Source organism: Calliopsis andreniformis, unplaced genomic scaffold, assembly GCF_051401765.1.
Source record: "Calliopsis andreniformis isolate RMS-2024a unplaced genomic scaffold, iyCalAndr_principal scaffold0007, whole genome shotgun sequence".
Classification (NCBI taxonomy): Eukaryota; Metazoa; Arthropoda; class Insecta; order Hymenoptera; family Andrenidae; genus Calliopsis; species Calliopsis andreniformis.
Window position 1 is genome coordinate 21,597,116 of NW_027480425.1, and position 16,368 is coordinate 21,613,483.

Sequence of the window (16,368 nt, forward strand, 5' to 3'; positions counted from 1 at the left end):
AAAACTGTTGTATTTATATCGTATTTTATGCTTCTGGCGTTGACTTCTAAGGCACTAACTATTCGATCAGGTGGAGCAACGCCATAGAGTGAAGCCTAGGCTGCCCGGAAGGTAGAATTGGCCATCACTTTCAAACTGGTTTCAATTATTCGTTTTATACGATGGAAAAACTGTTGTATTTATAATGTATTTTATGCTTCTGGCGCTGACTTCTAAGGCCCTAGCTGTTCGATCTAGTGCAGCAACGCCCTAGAGTGAAGCCTAGGTTGCCCGGAAGGGAGAAATGACCATTACGTTCAAACTGGTTGCAATTAATCCTTTTATACGATGGAAAAGCTGTTGTATCTATATTGTATTTTATGCTTCTGGCGTTTACTTCTAAGGACCTAACTATTCGATCTGGTGGAGCAACGCCCTAGAGTGGATCCTAGGTTGCCCGGAAGGGAGAAATGACCATCACGTTCAAACTGGTTGCAATTAATCCTTTAATACGATGGAAAAGCTGTTGTATCTATATTGTATTTTATGCTTCTGGCGTTTGCTTCTAAGGACCTAACTATTCGATCTGGTGGAGCAACGCCCTAGAGTGAATCCTAGGTTGCTCGGAATGTAGAAATGACCATAACTTTCACACTGGTTGCAATTATTCGTTTTATACGATGCAAACGCTGTTGTATTTATATCGTATTTTATGCTTCTGGCGTTTACTTCTAAGGACCTAACTATTCGATCTGGTGGAGCAACGCCCTAGAGTGGATCCTAGGTTGCTCGGAATGTAGAAGTGACCATAACTTTCACACTGGTTGCAATTATTCGTTTTATACGATGGAAACGCTGTTGTATTTATATTGTACTTTATGCCTCTGGCGTTGACTTCTAAGGCCGTAGCTATTAGATGTGGTGGAGCAACGCCCTAGAGTGACGCCTATGGTGCTCGGAACGTAGAAATGACCATTACTTTCACACTGGTTGCAATTATTCGTTTTATACGATGGAAAAGCTGTTGTATTTATATCGCATTTTATGCTTCTCGCGTTGACTTCTTCGGCCGTAACTATTCGGTCTGGTGGAGCAACGCCCTGGAGTGAAACCTAGGTTGCCCGGAACGCAGAATTGGCCATCACTTTCAAACTGGTTGCAATTATTCCTGTTATATGATGGAAACACTGTTTTATTTTTTTTGCATTTTATATTTCGGGCGTTGACTTCTAAGGCCCTAACTATTCAATCCGTTGGAGCAACGCCCTAGGGTGAAGCCTAGGTTGTTCGGAAAGTAGAAATGACCATAAGTTTCATACTGGTTGCAATTATTCGTTTTATACGATTGAGAAGCTGTTGTATTTATATTGTATTTTATGCCTCTGGCGTTGACTTCTAAGGCCGTAGCTATTAGATGTGGTGGAGCAACGCCCTAGAGAGACGCCTAGGGTGCTCGGAGCGTAGAAATGACCATTACTTTCACACTGGTTGCAATTATTCGTTTTATACGATGGAAAAGCTGTTGTATTTATATCGTATTTTATGCTTCTCGCGTTGACTTCTTCGGCCGTAACTATTCGGTCTGGTGGAGCAACGCCCTGGAGTGAAACCTAGGTTGCCCGGAACGTAGAATTGGCCATCACTTTCAAACTGGTTGCAATTATTGCTGTTATATGATGGAAACACTGTTGTATTTTTTTTGCATTTTATATTTCGGGCGTTGACTTCTAAGGCCCTAACTATTCAATCCGTTGGAGCAACGACCTAGGGTGAAGCCTAGGTTGCTCGGAAAGTAGAAATGACCATAAGTTTCATACTGGTTGCAATTATTCGTTTTATGCGATGGAAAAACTGTTGTATTCATATTGTATTTCATGCTTCTCGCGTTCACTTCTAAGGCACAAACTATTCGATCTGGTGGAGCAACGCCCTAGAGTGAAGCCTATGTTGCCCGGAAGGTAGAATTGGCCATCACTTTCAAACTGGTTGCAATTATTCGTTTTATACGATGCAAACGCTGTTGTATTTATATCGTATTTTATGCTTCTCGCGTTGACTTCTTCGGCCGTAACTATTCGGTCTGGTGGAGCAACGCCCTGGAGTGAAACCTAGGTTGCCCGGAACGTAGAATTGGCCATCACTTTCAAACTGGTTGCAATTATTGCTGTTATATGATGGAAACACTGTTGTATTTTTTTGAATTTTATATTTCGGGCGTTGACTTCTAAGGCCCTAACTATTCAATCCGTTGGAGCAACGCCCTAGAGTGAAGCCTAGGTTGCCCGGAAAGGAGAAATGACCATCACTTTCAAACTGGTTGCAATTAATCCTGTTATACGATGGAAAAACTATTGTATTTTTATTGCATTTTATGCTTCTGGCGTTCACTTCTTAGGCCCTAACTATTCGATCTGGTGGAACAACGGCCTAGGGTGAAGCCTAGCTTGCCCGGAACGTAGAAATGACCACTACTTTCACACTGTTTGCAAGTATTCCTTTTATACGATGGAAAAGCTGTTGTATTTATATCGTATTTAATGCTTCTGGCGTTTACTTCTAAGGACTTAACTATTCGATCTGGTGGAGCAACGCCCTAGAGTGAAGCCTAGGTTGCTCGGAATGTAGAAATGACCATAACTTTCACACAGGTTACAATTATTCGTTTTATACGATGGAAAAGCTGTTGTATTTATATCGTATTTTATGCTTCTGGCGTTGACTTCTTAGGCGGTAACTATTCGGTCTGGTGGAGCAACGCCCTGGAGTGAAACCTAGGTTGCCCGGAACGTAGAATTGGTCATCACTTTCAAACTGGTTGCAGTTATTCCTGATATATGATGGCAACACTGTTGTATTTTTTTTGCATTTTATGCTTCGGGCGTTGGCTTCTAAGGCCCTAACTATTCAATCTGTTGGAGCAACGCCCTAGGGTGAAGCCTAGGTTGCTCGGAAAGTAGAAATGACCATCAGTTTCATACTGTTTGCAATTATTCGTTTTATACGATGGAAAAACTGTTGTATTTATATTGTATTTTATGCTTCTGGCGTTGACTTCTAAGGCCCTAGCAATTCGACCTAGTGGAGCAACGCCCTAGAGTGAAGCCTAGGTTGCCCGGAAAGGAGAAATGACCATCACTTTCAAACTGGTTGCAATTAATCCTGTTATACGATGGAAAAACTGTTGTATTTTTATTGCATTTTATGCTTCTGGCGTTCACTTCTTAGGCCCTAACTATTCGATCTGGTGGAACAACGGCCTAGGGTGAAGCCTAGCTTGCCCGGAACGTAGAAATGACCACTACTTTCACACTGTTTGCAAGTATTCCTTTTATACGATGGAAAAGCTGTTGTATTTATATCGTATTTAATGCTTCGGGCGTTTACTTCTAAGGACTTAACTATTCGATCTGGTGGAGCAACGCCCTAGAGTGAAGCCTAGGTTGCTCGGAATGTAGAAATGACCATAACTTTCACACTGGTTACAATTATTCGTTTTATACGATGGAAAAGCTGTTGTATTTATATCGTATTTTATGCTTCTGGCGTTGACTTCTTAGACGGTAACTATTCGGTCTGGTGGAGCAACGCCCTGGAGTGAAACCTAGGTTGCCCGGAACGTAGAATTGGCCATCACTTTCAAACTGGTTGCAATTATTCCTGTTATATGATGGAAACACTGTTGTATTTTTTTTGCATTTTATGGTTCGGTCGTTGACTTCTAAGGCCCTAACTATTCAATCCGTTGGAGCAACGCCCTAGGGTGAAGCCTAGGTTGCTCGGAAAGTAGAAATGACCATAAGTTTCATACTGGTTGCAATTATTAGTTTTATACGTTGGAAAAACTGTTGTATCTGTATTGTATTTTATGCTTCGGGCGTTCACTTCTTAGGCCCTAACTATTCGATCTGGTGGAGCAACGCCCTTGCGTGAAGCCTAGGTTTCCCGGAACGTAGAAATGACCATAACTTTTACACTGGTAACAATTATTCCTTTTATACAATGGAAAAACTGTTGTATTTATTTTGTATTTTATGCTTCGGGCGTTGACTTCTAAGGCCCTAGCTGTTTGATCTGGCGGAGCAACGCCCTAGAGTGAAGCCTAGGTTGCCCGGAACGTAGAAATGACCATAACTTTCACACTGGTTGCTATTATTCGTTTTATACGATGGAAAAACCATTATATTTATTTTGTATTTTATGCTTCTGACGTTCACTTCTTAGGCCCTAACTATTCGATCTGGTGGAGCAACGCCGTAGAGTGAAGCCTAGGTTGCCCGGAACATAGAAATGACCATCACTTTCACACGGGTTGCAATTATTCCTGTTATAGGATGGAAAGACTGTTATATTTATATAGTGTTTTATGCTTCTTGCGTTTACTTCTAAGGACCTAACTACTCGACCTGGTGGAGCAACGCCCTAGAATGAAGCCTAGGTTGCTCGGAATGTAGAAATGACCATAACTTTCACACTGGTTGCAATTATTCGTTTTATACGATGGAAAAGCTGTTGTATTTATATCGTTTTTTATGCTTCTGGCGTTGACTTCTAAGGCTCTAACTATTCGATCTGGTGGAGCAACGCCCTAGAGGGAAGCCTAGGTTGCCCGCAACGTAGAATTGGCCATCACTTTCAGACTGCTTGCAATTATTCCTGTTATATGATGGAAACACTGTTGTATTTTTTTTGCATTTTATGGTTCGGGCGTTCACTTCTAAGGTCCTAACTATTGAATCTGTTGGAGCAACGCCCTAGGGTGAAGCCTAGCTTGCTCGGAAAGTAGAAATGACCATCAGTTTCATACTGGTTGCAATTATTCGTTTTATACGATGGAAAAACTGTTGAATTTATATTGTATTTTATGCCTCTGGCGTTGACTTCTAAGGCCCTAGCAATTCGGTCTATTGAAGCAACGCCCTAGAGTGAAGCCTAGGTTGCCCGGAAAGGAGAAATGACCATCACTTTCAAACTGGTTGCAATTAATAATGTTAAACATTGGAAAAACTGTTGTATTTTTATTGCATTTTATGCTTCTGGCGTTAACTTCTTAGGCCCTAACTATTCGAACTGGTGGAACAACGGCCTAGGGTGAAGCCTAGCTTGCCCGGAACGTAGAAATGACCATTACCTTCACACTGTTTGCAATTATTCCTTTTATACGATGGCAAAGCTGTTGTATTTATTACGTATTTTATGCTTCTGGCGTTTGCTTCTAAGGACCTAACTATTCGATCTGGTGGAGCAACGCCCTAGAGAGAATCCTAGGTTGCTGGGAATGTAGAAATGACCATAACTTTCACACTGGTTGCAATTATTCGTTTTATACGATGGAAACGCTGTTGTATTTATATTGTATTTTATGCCTCTGGCGTTGACTTCTAAGACACTATCTATTCGATCTGGTGGGGCAACGCCCTAGAGAGAAGCCTAGGTTGCGCGGAACGTAGAATTGGCCATCACTTTCATAGAGGTTGCAATTATTCGTTTTATACGATGGAAACGCTGTTGTATTTATATTGTACTTTATGCCTCTGGCGTTGACTTCTAAGGCCGTAGCTATTAGATGTGGTGGAGCAACGCCCTAGAGTGACGCCTAGGGTGCTCGGAACGTAGAAATGACCATTACTTTCACACTGGTTGCAATTATTCGTTTTATACGATGGAAAAGCTGTTGTATTTATATCGTATTTTATGCTTCTGGCGTTGACTTCTTAGGCCGTAACTATTCGGTCTGGTGGAGCAACGCCCTGGAGTGAAATCTAGGTTGCCCGGAAAGTAGAATTGGCCATCACTTTCAAACTGGTTGCAGTTATTCCTGTTATATGATGGAAACACTGTTGTATTTTTTTTGCATTTTATGGTTCGGCCGTAGACTTCTAAGGCCCTAACTATTGAATCCGTTGGAGGAACGCCCTAGGGTGAAGCCTAGGTTGCTCGGAAAGTAGAAATGACCATAAGTTTCATACTGGTTGGAATTATTCGTTTTATACGATGGAAAAGCTGTTGTATTTATATTGTATTTTCTGCCTCTGGCGTTGACTTCTAAGGCCGTAGCTATTAGATGTGGTGGAGCAACGCCCTAGAGAGACGCCTAGGGTGCTCGGAACGTAGAAATGACCATTACTTTCACACTGGTTGCAATTATTCGTTATATACGGTGGAAAAGCTGTTGTATTAATATCGTATTTTATGCTTCTGGCGTTGACTTCTTAGGCCGTAACTATTCGGTCTGATGGAGCAACGCCTTGGAGTGAAACCTAGGTTGCCCGGAACGTAGAATTGGCCATCACTTTCAAACTGGTTGCAATTATTGCTGCTATATGATGGAAACACTGTTCTATTTTTTTTGCATTTTATGGTTCGGGGCGTTGACTTCTAAGGCCCTAACTATTCAATCCGTTGGAGCAACGCCCTAGGGTGAAGCCTAGGTTGTTCGGAAAGTAGAAATGACCATAAGTTTCATACTGGTTGCAATTATTCGCTTTATACGATGGAAAAACTGTTGTATTTATATTGTATTTTATGCTTCTGGCGTTGACTTCTAAGGCACTAACTATTCGATCTGGTGGAGCGACGCCCTAGAGTGAAGCCTAGGTTGCCCGGAAGGTAGAATTGGCCATCACTTTCACACTGGTTGTAATTATTCGTTTTATACGATGGAAAAGCTGTTGTATTTATATTGTATTTTATGCCTCTGGCGTTGACTTCTAACGCCCTAACTATTCAATCTGTTGGAGCAGCGCCCTATGGTGAAGCCTAGGTTGCTCGGGAAGTAGAAATGACCATAAGTTTCATACTGGTTGCAATTATTCGTTTTATACGATGGAAAAGCTGTTGTATTTATATTGTATTTTATGCCTCTGGCGTTGACTTCTAACGCCCTAACTATTCAATCTGTTGGAGCAGCGCCCTATGGTGAAGCCTAGGTTGCTCGGGAAGTAGAAATGACCATAAGTTTCATACTGGTTGCAATTATTCGTTTTATACGATGGAAAAACTGTTGTATTTATATTGTATTTTATGCTTCTGGCGCTGACTTCTAAGGCCCTAGCTGTTCGATCTAGTGGAGCAACGCCCTAGAGTGAAGCCTAGGTTGCCCGGAAGGGAGAAATGACCATCACGTTCAAACTGGTTGCAATTAATCCTTTTATACGATGGAAAAGCTGTTGTATCTATATTGTATTTTATGCTTCTGGCGTTTACTTCTAAGGACCTAACTATTCGATCTGGTGGAGCAACGCCCTAGAGTGAAGCCTAGGTTACACGGAATGTGGAAATGACCATAACTTTCACACTGGTTGCAATTATTCGTTTTATACGATGGAAACGCTGTTGTATTTATATTGTATTTTATGCCTCTGGCGTTGACTTCTAAGGCACTATCTATTCGATCTGGTGGAGCAACGCCCTAGAGAGAGGCCTAGGTTGCCCGGAACATAGAATTGACCATCACGTTCAAACTGGTTGCAATTATTCCTGTTATATGATGGAAACACTGTTGTATTTTTTTTGGATTTTATGGTTCGGGCGTTCACTTCAAAGGTCCTAACTATTCAATCTGTTGGAGCAACGCCCTAGGGTGAAGCCTAGGTTGCTCGGAAAGTAGAAATGACCATCAGTTTCATACTGGTTGCAATTATTCGTTTTATACGATGGAAAAACTGTTGAATTTATATTGTATTTTATGCCTCTGGCGTTGACTTCTAAGGCCCTAGCAATTCGGTCTATTGAAGCAACGCCCTAGAGTGAAGCCTAGGTTGCCCGGAAAGGAGAAATGACCATCACTTTCAAACTGGTTGCAATTAATAATGTTAAACATTGGAAAAACTGTTGTATTTTTATTGCATTTTATGCTTCTGGCGTTAACTTCTTAGGCCCTAACTATTCGAACTGGTGGAACAACGGCCTAGGGTGAAGCCTAGCTTGCCCGGAACGTAGAAATGACCATTACCTTCACACTGTTTGCAATTATTCCTTTTATACGATGGCAAAGCTGTTGTATTTATTACGTATTTTATGCTTCTGGCGTTTGCTTCTAAGGACCTAACTATTCGATCTGGTGGAGCAACGCCCTAGAGAGAATCCTAGGTTGCTGGGAATGTAGAAATGACCATAACTTTCACACTGGTTGCAATTATTCGTTTTATACGATGCAAACGCTGTTGTATTTATATCGTATTTTATGCTTCTGGCGTTTACTTCTAAGGACCTAACTATTCGATCTGGTGGAGGAACGCCCTAGAGTGGATCCTAGGTTGCTCGGAATGTAGAAATGACCATAACTTTCACACAGGTTGCAATTATTCGTTTTATACGATGGAAACGATGTTGTATTTATATTGTACTTTATGCCTCTGGCGTTGACTTCTAAGGCCGTAGCTATTAGATGTGGTGGAGCAACGCCCTAGAGTGACGCCTAGGGTGCTCGGAACGTAGAAATGACCATTACTTTCACACTGGTTGCAATTATTCGTTTTATACGATGGAAAAGCTGTTGTATTTATATCGTATTTTATGCTTCTGGCGTTGACTTCTTAGGCCGTAACTATTCGGTCTGGTGGAGCAACGCCCTGGAGTGAAATCTAGGTTGCCCGGAAAGTAGAATTGGCCATCACTTTCAAACTGGTTGCAGTTATTCCTGTTATATGATGGAAACACTGTTGTATTTTTTTTGCATTTTATATTTCGGGCGTTGACTTCTAAGGCCCTAACTATTCAATCCGTTGGAGCAACGCCCTAGGGTGAAGACTAGGTTGCTCGGAAAGTAGAAATGACCATAAGTTTCATACTGGTTGCAATTATTCGTTTTATACGATGGAAAAACTGTTGTATTCATATTGTATTTTATTCTTGTGGCGTTCACTTCTAAGGCACTAACTATTCGATCTGGTGGAGCAACGCCCTAGAGTGAAGCCTAGGTTGCGCGGAACGTAGAATTGGTCATCACTTTCAAACTGGTTGCAATTATTCCTGTTATATCATGGAAACACTGTTGTATTTTTATTGCATTTTATGCTTCGGGCGTTGACTTCTAAGGCCCTAACTATTCAATCTGTTGGAGCAACGTCCTAGGGTGAAGCCTAGGTTGCTCGGAAAGTAGAAATGACAATCAGTTTCATACTGGTTACAATTATTCGTTTTATACGATGGAAAAGCTGTTGTATTTATATCGTATTTTATGCTTCTGGCGTTGACTTCTACGGCACTAACTATTCGATCTGGTGGAGCAACGCCCTGGAGTGAAACCTAGGATGCCCGGAACGTAGAATTGGCCATCACTTTCAAACTGGTTGCAATTATTCCTGTTATATGATGGAAACACTGTTGTATTTTTTTTGCATTTTATGGTTCGGGCGTTGACTTCTAAGGCCGTAACTATTCAATCCGTTGGAGCAACAACCTAGGGTGAAGCCTAGGTTGCTCGGAAAGTAGAAATGACCATAAGTTTCATACTGGTTGGAATTATTCGTTTTATACGATGGAAAAGCTGTTGTATTTATATTGTATTTTATGCCTCTGGCGTTGGCTTCTAAGGCCGTAGCTATTAGATATGGTGGAGCAACGCCCTAGAGAGACGCCTAGGGTGCTCGGAACGTAGAAATGACCATTACTTTCACACTGGTTGCAATTATTCGTTATATACGATGGAAAAGCTGTTGTATTTATATCGTATTTTATGCTTCTGGCGTTGACTTCTTAGGCCGTAACTATTCGGTCTGGTGGAGCAACGCCCTGGAGTGAAACCTAGGTTGCCCGGAACGTAGAATTGGCCATCACTTTCAAACTGGTTGCAATTATAGCTGCTATATGATGGAAACACTGTTGTATTTTTTTTGCATTTTATGGTTGGGGCGTTGACTTCTAAGGCCCTAACTATTCAATCCGTTGGAGCACCGCCCTAGGGTGAAGCCTAGGTTGCTGGGAAAGTAGAAATGACCATAAGTTTCATACTGGTTGCAATTATTCGTTTTATACGATGGAAAAACTGTTGTATTTATATTGTATTTTATGCTTCTGGCGTTGACTTCTAAGGCCCTAGCTGTTCGATCTAGTGGAGCAACGCCCTAGAGTGAAGCCTAGGTTGCCCGGAAGGGAGAAATGACCATCACGTTCAAACTGGTTGCAATTAATCCTTTTATACGATGGAAAAGCTGTTGTATTTATATTGTATTTTATGCTTCTGGCGTTTACTTCTAAGGACCTAACTATTCGATCTGGTGGAGCAACGCCCTAGAGTGAAGCCTAGGTTACCCGGAACGTAGAATTGGCCATCACTTTCAAACTGGTCGAAATTATTCCTGTTATATGATGGAAACACTGTTGTATTTTTTTTGCATTTTATGGTTCGGCCGTAGACTTCTAAGGCCCTAACTATTCAATCCGTTGGAGCAACGCCCTAGGGTGAAGCCTAGGTTGCTCGGAAAGTAGAAATGACCATAAGTTTCATACTGGTTGGAATTATTCGCTTTATACGATGGAAAAGCTGTTGTATTTATATTGTATTTTCTGCCTCTGGCGTTGACTTCTAAGGCCGTAGCTATTAGATGTGGTGGAGCAACGCCCTACAGAGACGCCTAGGGTGCTCGGAACGTAGAAATGACCATTACTTTCACACTGGTTGCAATTATTCGTTATATACGATGGAAAAGCTGTTGTATTAATATCGTATTTTATGCTTCTGGCGTTGACTTCTTAGGCCGTAACTATTCGGTCTGGTGGAGCAACGCCCTGGAGTGAAACCTAGGTTGCCCGCAACGTAGAATTGGCCATCACTTTCAAACTGGTTGCAATTATTGCTGCTATATGATGGAAACACTGTTCTATTTTTTTTGCATTTTATGGTTCGGGGCGTTGACTTCTAAGGCCCTAACTATTCAATCCGTTGGAGCAACGCCCTAGGGTGAAGCCTAGGTTGTTCGGAAAGTAGAAATGACCATAAGTTTCATACTGGTTGCAATTATTCGCTTTATACGATGGAAAAACTGTTGTATTTATATTGTATTTTATGCTTCTGGCGTTGACTTCTAAGGCACTAACTATTCGATCTGGTGGAGCGACGCCCTAGAGTGAAGCCTAGGTTGCCCGGAAGGTAGAATTGGCCATCACTTTCACACTGGTTGTAATTATTCGTTTTATACGATGGAAAAGCTGTTGTATTTATATTGTATTTTATGCCTCTGGCGTTGACTTCTAACGCCCTAACTATTCAATCTGTTGGAGCAGCATCCTATGGTGAAGCCTAGGTTGCTCGGGAAGTAGAAATGACCATAAGTTTCATACTGGTTGCAATTATTCGTTTTATACGATGGAAAAACTGTTGTATTTATATTGTATTTTATGCTTCTGGCGCTGACTTCTAAGGCCCTAGCTGTTCGATCTAGTGGAGCAACGCCCTAGAGTGAAGCCTAGGTTGCCCGGAAGGGAGAAATGACCATCACGTTCAAACTGGTTGCAATTAATCCTTTTATACGATGGAAAAGCTGTTGTATCTATATTGTATTTTATGCTTCTGGCGTTTACTTCTAAGGACCTAACTATTCGATCTGGTGGAGCAACGCCCTAGAGTGAATCCTAGGTTACACGGAATGTGGAAATGACCATAACTTTCACACTGGTTGCAATTATTCGTTTTATACGATGGAAACGCTGTTGTATTTATATCGTATTTTATGCTTCTGGCGTTGACTTCTTAGGCCGTAACTATTCGGTCTGGTGGAGCAACGCACTGGAGTGAAACCTAGGTTTCCCGGAACGTAGAATTGGCCATCACTTTCAAACTGGTTGCAATTATTGCTGTTATATGATGGAAACACTGTTGTATTTTTTTTGCATTTTATGGTACGGGCGTTGACTTCTAAGGCCCTAACTATTCAATCCGTTGGAGCAACGCCCTAGGGTGAAGCCTAGGTTGTTCGGAAAGTAGAAATGACCATAAGTTTCATACTGGTTGCAATTATTCGTTTTATACGATGGAAAAACTGTTGTATTTATATTGTATTTTATGCTTCTGGCGTTGACTTCTAAGGCCCTAGCTGTTCGATCTAGTGGAGCAACGCCCTATAGTGAAGCCTGGGATGCCCGGAATGTAGAATTCGCCATCACTTTCACACTGGTTGCAATTATTCGTTTTATACGATGGAAAAGCTGTAGTATTTATATTGTATTTTATGCTTCTGGCGTTGACTTCTAAGGCCCTAACTATTCAATCTGTTGGAGCAACGCCCTAGGGTGAAGCCTAGGTTGCTCGAAAAGTAGAAATGACCATAAGTTTCATACTGGTTGCAATTACTCGTTTTACACGATGGAAAAACTGTTGTATTTATATTGTATTTTATGCTTCTGGCGTTGACTTCTAAGGCCCTAGCTGTTCGATCTAGTGGAGCAACGCCCTAGAGCGAAGCCTAGGTTGCCCGGAAGGGAGAAATGACCATCACGTTCAAACTGGTTGCAATTAATCCTTTTATACGATGGAAAAGCTGTTGTATCTATATTGTATTTTATGCTTCTGGCGTTTACTTCTAAGGACCTAACTATTCGATCTGGTGGAGCAACGCCCTAGAGTGAAGCCTAGGTTACACGGAATGTGGAAATGACCATAACTTTCACACTGGTTGCAATTATTCGTTTTATACGATGGAAACGCTGTTGTATTTATATCGTATTTTATGCTTCTGGCGTTGACTTCTTAGGCCGTAACTATTCGGTCTGGTGGAGCAACGCACTGGAGTGAAACCTAGGTTTCCCGGAACGTAGAATTGGCCATCACTTTCAAACTGGTTGCAATTATTGCTGTTATATGATGGAAACACTGTTGTATTTTTTTTGCATTTTATGGTACGGGCGTTGACTTCTAAGGCCCTACCTATTCAATCCGTTGGAGCAACGCCCTAGGGTGACGCTTAGGTTGTTCGGAAAGTAGAAATGACCATAAGTTTCATACTGGTTGCAATTATTCGTTTTATACGATGGAAAAACTGTTGTATTTATATTGTATTTTATGCTTCTGGCGTTGACTTCTAAGGCACTAACTATTCGATCTGGTGCAGCAACGCCCTATAGTGAAGTCTGAGATGCCCGAATGGTAGAATTCGCCATCACTTTCACACTGGTTGCACTTATTCGTTTTATACGATGGAAAAGCTGTAGTATTTATATTGTATTTTATGCTTCTGGCGTTGACATCTAAGGCCCTAACTATTCAATCTGTTGGCGCAACGCCCTAGGGTGAAGCCTAGGTTGCTCGAAAAGTAGAAATGACCATAAGTTTCATACTGGTTATAATTATTCGTTTTATACGATGGAAAAACTGTTGTATTTATATTGTATTTTATGCTTCTGGCGTAGACTTCTAAGGCCCTAGCTGTTCGATCTAGTGGAGCAACGCCCTAGAGTGAAGCCTAGGTTGCCCGGAAGGGAGAAATGACCATCACGTTCAATCTGGTTGCAATTAATCCTTTTATACGATGGAAAAGCTGTTGTATCTATATTGTATTTTATGCTTCTGGCGTTTGCTTCTAAGGACCTAACTATTCGATCTGGTGGAGCAACGCCCTAGAGTGAATCCTAGGTTGCTCGGAATGTAGAAATGACTATAACTTTCACACTGGTTGCAATTATTCGTTTTATACGATGCAAACGCTGTTGTATTTATATCGTATTTTATGCTTCTGGCGTTTACTTCTAAGGACCTAACTATTCGATCTGGTGGAGGAACGCCCTAGAGTGGATCCTAGGTTGATCGGAATGTAGAAATGACCATAACTTTCACACAGGTTGCAATTATTCGTTTTATACGATGGAAACGATGTTGTATTTATATTGTACTTTATGCCTCTGGCGTTGACTTCTAAGGCCGTAGCTATTAGATGTGGTGGAGCAACGCCCTAGAGAGACGCCTAGGGTGCTCGGAGCGTAGAAATGACCATTACTTTCACACGGGTTGCAATTATTCGTTTTATACGATGGAAAAGCTGTTGTATTTATATCGTATTTTATGCTTCTCGCGTTGACTTCTTCGGCCGTAACTATTCGGTCTGGTGGAGCAACGCCCTGGAGTGAAACCTAGGTTGCCCGGAACGTAGAATTGGCCATCACTTTCAAACTGGTTGCAATTATTGCTGTTATATGATGGAAACACTGTTGTATTTTTTTGCATTTTATGCTTCGGGCGTTGACTTCTAAGGCCCTAACTATTCAATCTGTTGGAGCAACGTCCTAGGGTGAAGCCTAGGTTGCTCGGAAAGTAGAAATGACAATCAGTTTCATACTGGTTACAATTATTCGTTTTATACGATGGAAAAGCTGTTGTATTTATATCGTATTTTATGCTTCTGGCGCTGACTTCTACGGCACTAACTATTCGATCTGGTGGAGCAACGCCCTGGAGTGAAACCTAGGATGCCCGGAACGTAGAATTGGCCATCACTTTCAAACTGGTTGCAATTATTCCTGTTATATGATGGAAACACTGTTGTATTTTTTTTGCATTTTATGGTTCGGGCGTTGACTTCTAAGGCCGTAACTATTCAATCCGTTGGAGCAACAACCTAGGGTGAAGCCTAGGTTGCTCGGAAAGTAGAAATGACCATAAGTTTCATACTGGTTGGAATTATTCGTTTTATACGATGGAAAAGCTGTTGTATTTATATTGTATTTTATGCCTCTGGCGTTGGCTTCTAAGGCCGTAGCTATTAGATATGGTGGAGCAACGCCCTAGAGAGACGCCTAGGGTGCTCGGAACGTAGAAATGACCATTACTTTCACACTGGTTGCAATTATTCGTTATATACGATGGAAAAGCTGTTGTATTTATATCGTATTTTATGCTTCTGGCGTTGACTTCTTAGGCCGTAACTATTCGGTCTGGTGGAGCAACGCCCTGGAGTGAAACCTAGGTTGCCCGGAACGTAGAATTGGCCATCACTTTCAAACTGGTTGCAATTATAGCTGCTATATGATGGAAACACTGTTGTATTTTTTTTGCATTTTATGGTTGGGGCGTTGACTTCTAAGGCCCTAACTATTCAATCCGTTGGAGCACCGCCCTAGGGTGAAGCCTAGGTTGCTGGGAAAGTAGAAATGACCATAAGTTTCATACTGGTTGCAATTATTCGTTTTATACGATGGAAAAACTGTTGTATTTATATTGTATTTTATGCTTCTGGCGTTGACTTCTAAGGCCCTAGCTGTTCGATCTAGTGGAGCAACGCCCTAGAGTGAAGCCTAGGTTGCCCGGAAGGGAGAAATGACCATCACGTTCAAACTGGTTGCAATTAATCCTTTTATACGATGGAAAAGCTGTTGTATCTATATTGTATTTTATGCTTCTGGCGTTTACTTCTAAGGACCTAACTATTCGATCTGGTGGAGCAACGCCCTAGAGTGAAGCCTAGGTTACCCGGAACGTAGAATTGGCCATCACTTTCAAACTGGTCGAAATTATTCCTGTTATATGATGGAAACACTGTTGTATTTTTTTTGCATTTTATGGTTCGGCCGTAGACTTCTAAGGCCCTAACTATTCAATCCGTTGGAGCAACGCCCTAGGGTGAAGCCTAGGTTGCTCGGAAAGTAGAAATGACCATAAGTTTCATACTGGTTGGAATTATTCGCTTTATACGATGGAAAAGCTGTTGTATTTATATTGTATTTTCTGCCTCTGGCGTTGACTTCTAAGGCCGTAGCTATTAGATGTGGTGGAGCAACGCCCTACAGAGACGCCTAGGGTGCTCGGAACGTAGAAATGACCATTACTTTCACACTGGTTGCAATTATTCGTTATATACGATGGAAAAGCTGTTGTATTAATATCGTATTTTATGCTTCTGGCGTTGACTTCTTAGGCCGTAACTATTCGGTCTGGTGGAGCAACGCCCTGGAGTGAAACCTAGGTTGCCCGCAACGTAGAATTGGCCATCACTTTCAAACTGGTTGCAATTATTGCTGCTATATGATGGAAACACTGTTCTATTTTTTTTGCATTTTATGGTTCGGGCGTTGACTTCTAAGGCCCTAACTATTCAATCCGTTGGAGCAACGCCCTAGGGTGAAGCCTAGGTTGCTCGGAAAGTAGAAATGACCATAAGTTTCATACTGGTTGCAATTATTCGTTTTATACGATGGAGAAGCTGTTGTATTTATATTGTATTTTATGCCTCTGGCGTTGACTTCTAAGGCCCTAACTATTCAATCTGTTGGAGCAACGCCCTATGGTGAAGCCTAGGTTGCTCAGAAAGTAGAAATGACCATAAGTTTCATACTGGTTGCAATTACTCGTTTTATACGATGGAAAAACTGTTGTATTTATATTGTATGTTATGCTTCTGGCGTTGACTTCTAAGGCCCTAGCTGTTCGATCTAGTGGAGCAACGCCCTAGAGCGAAGCCTAGG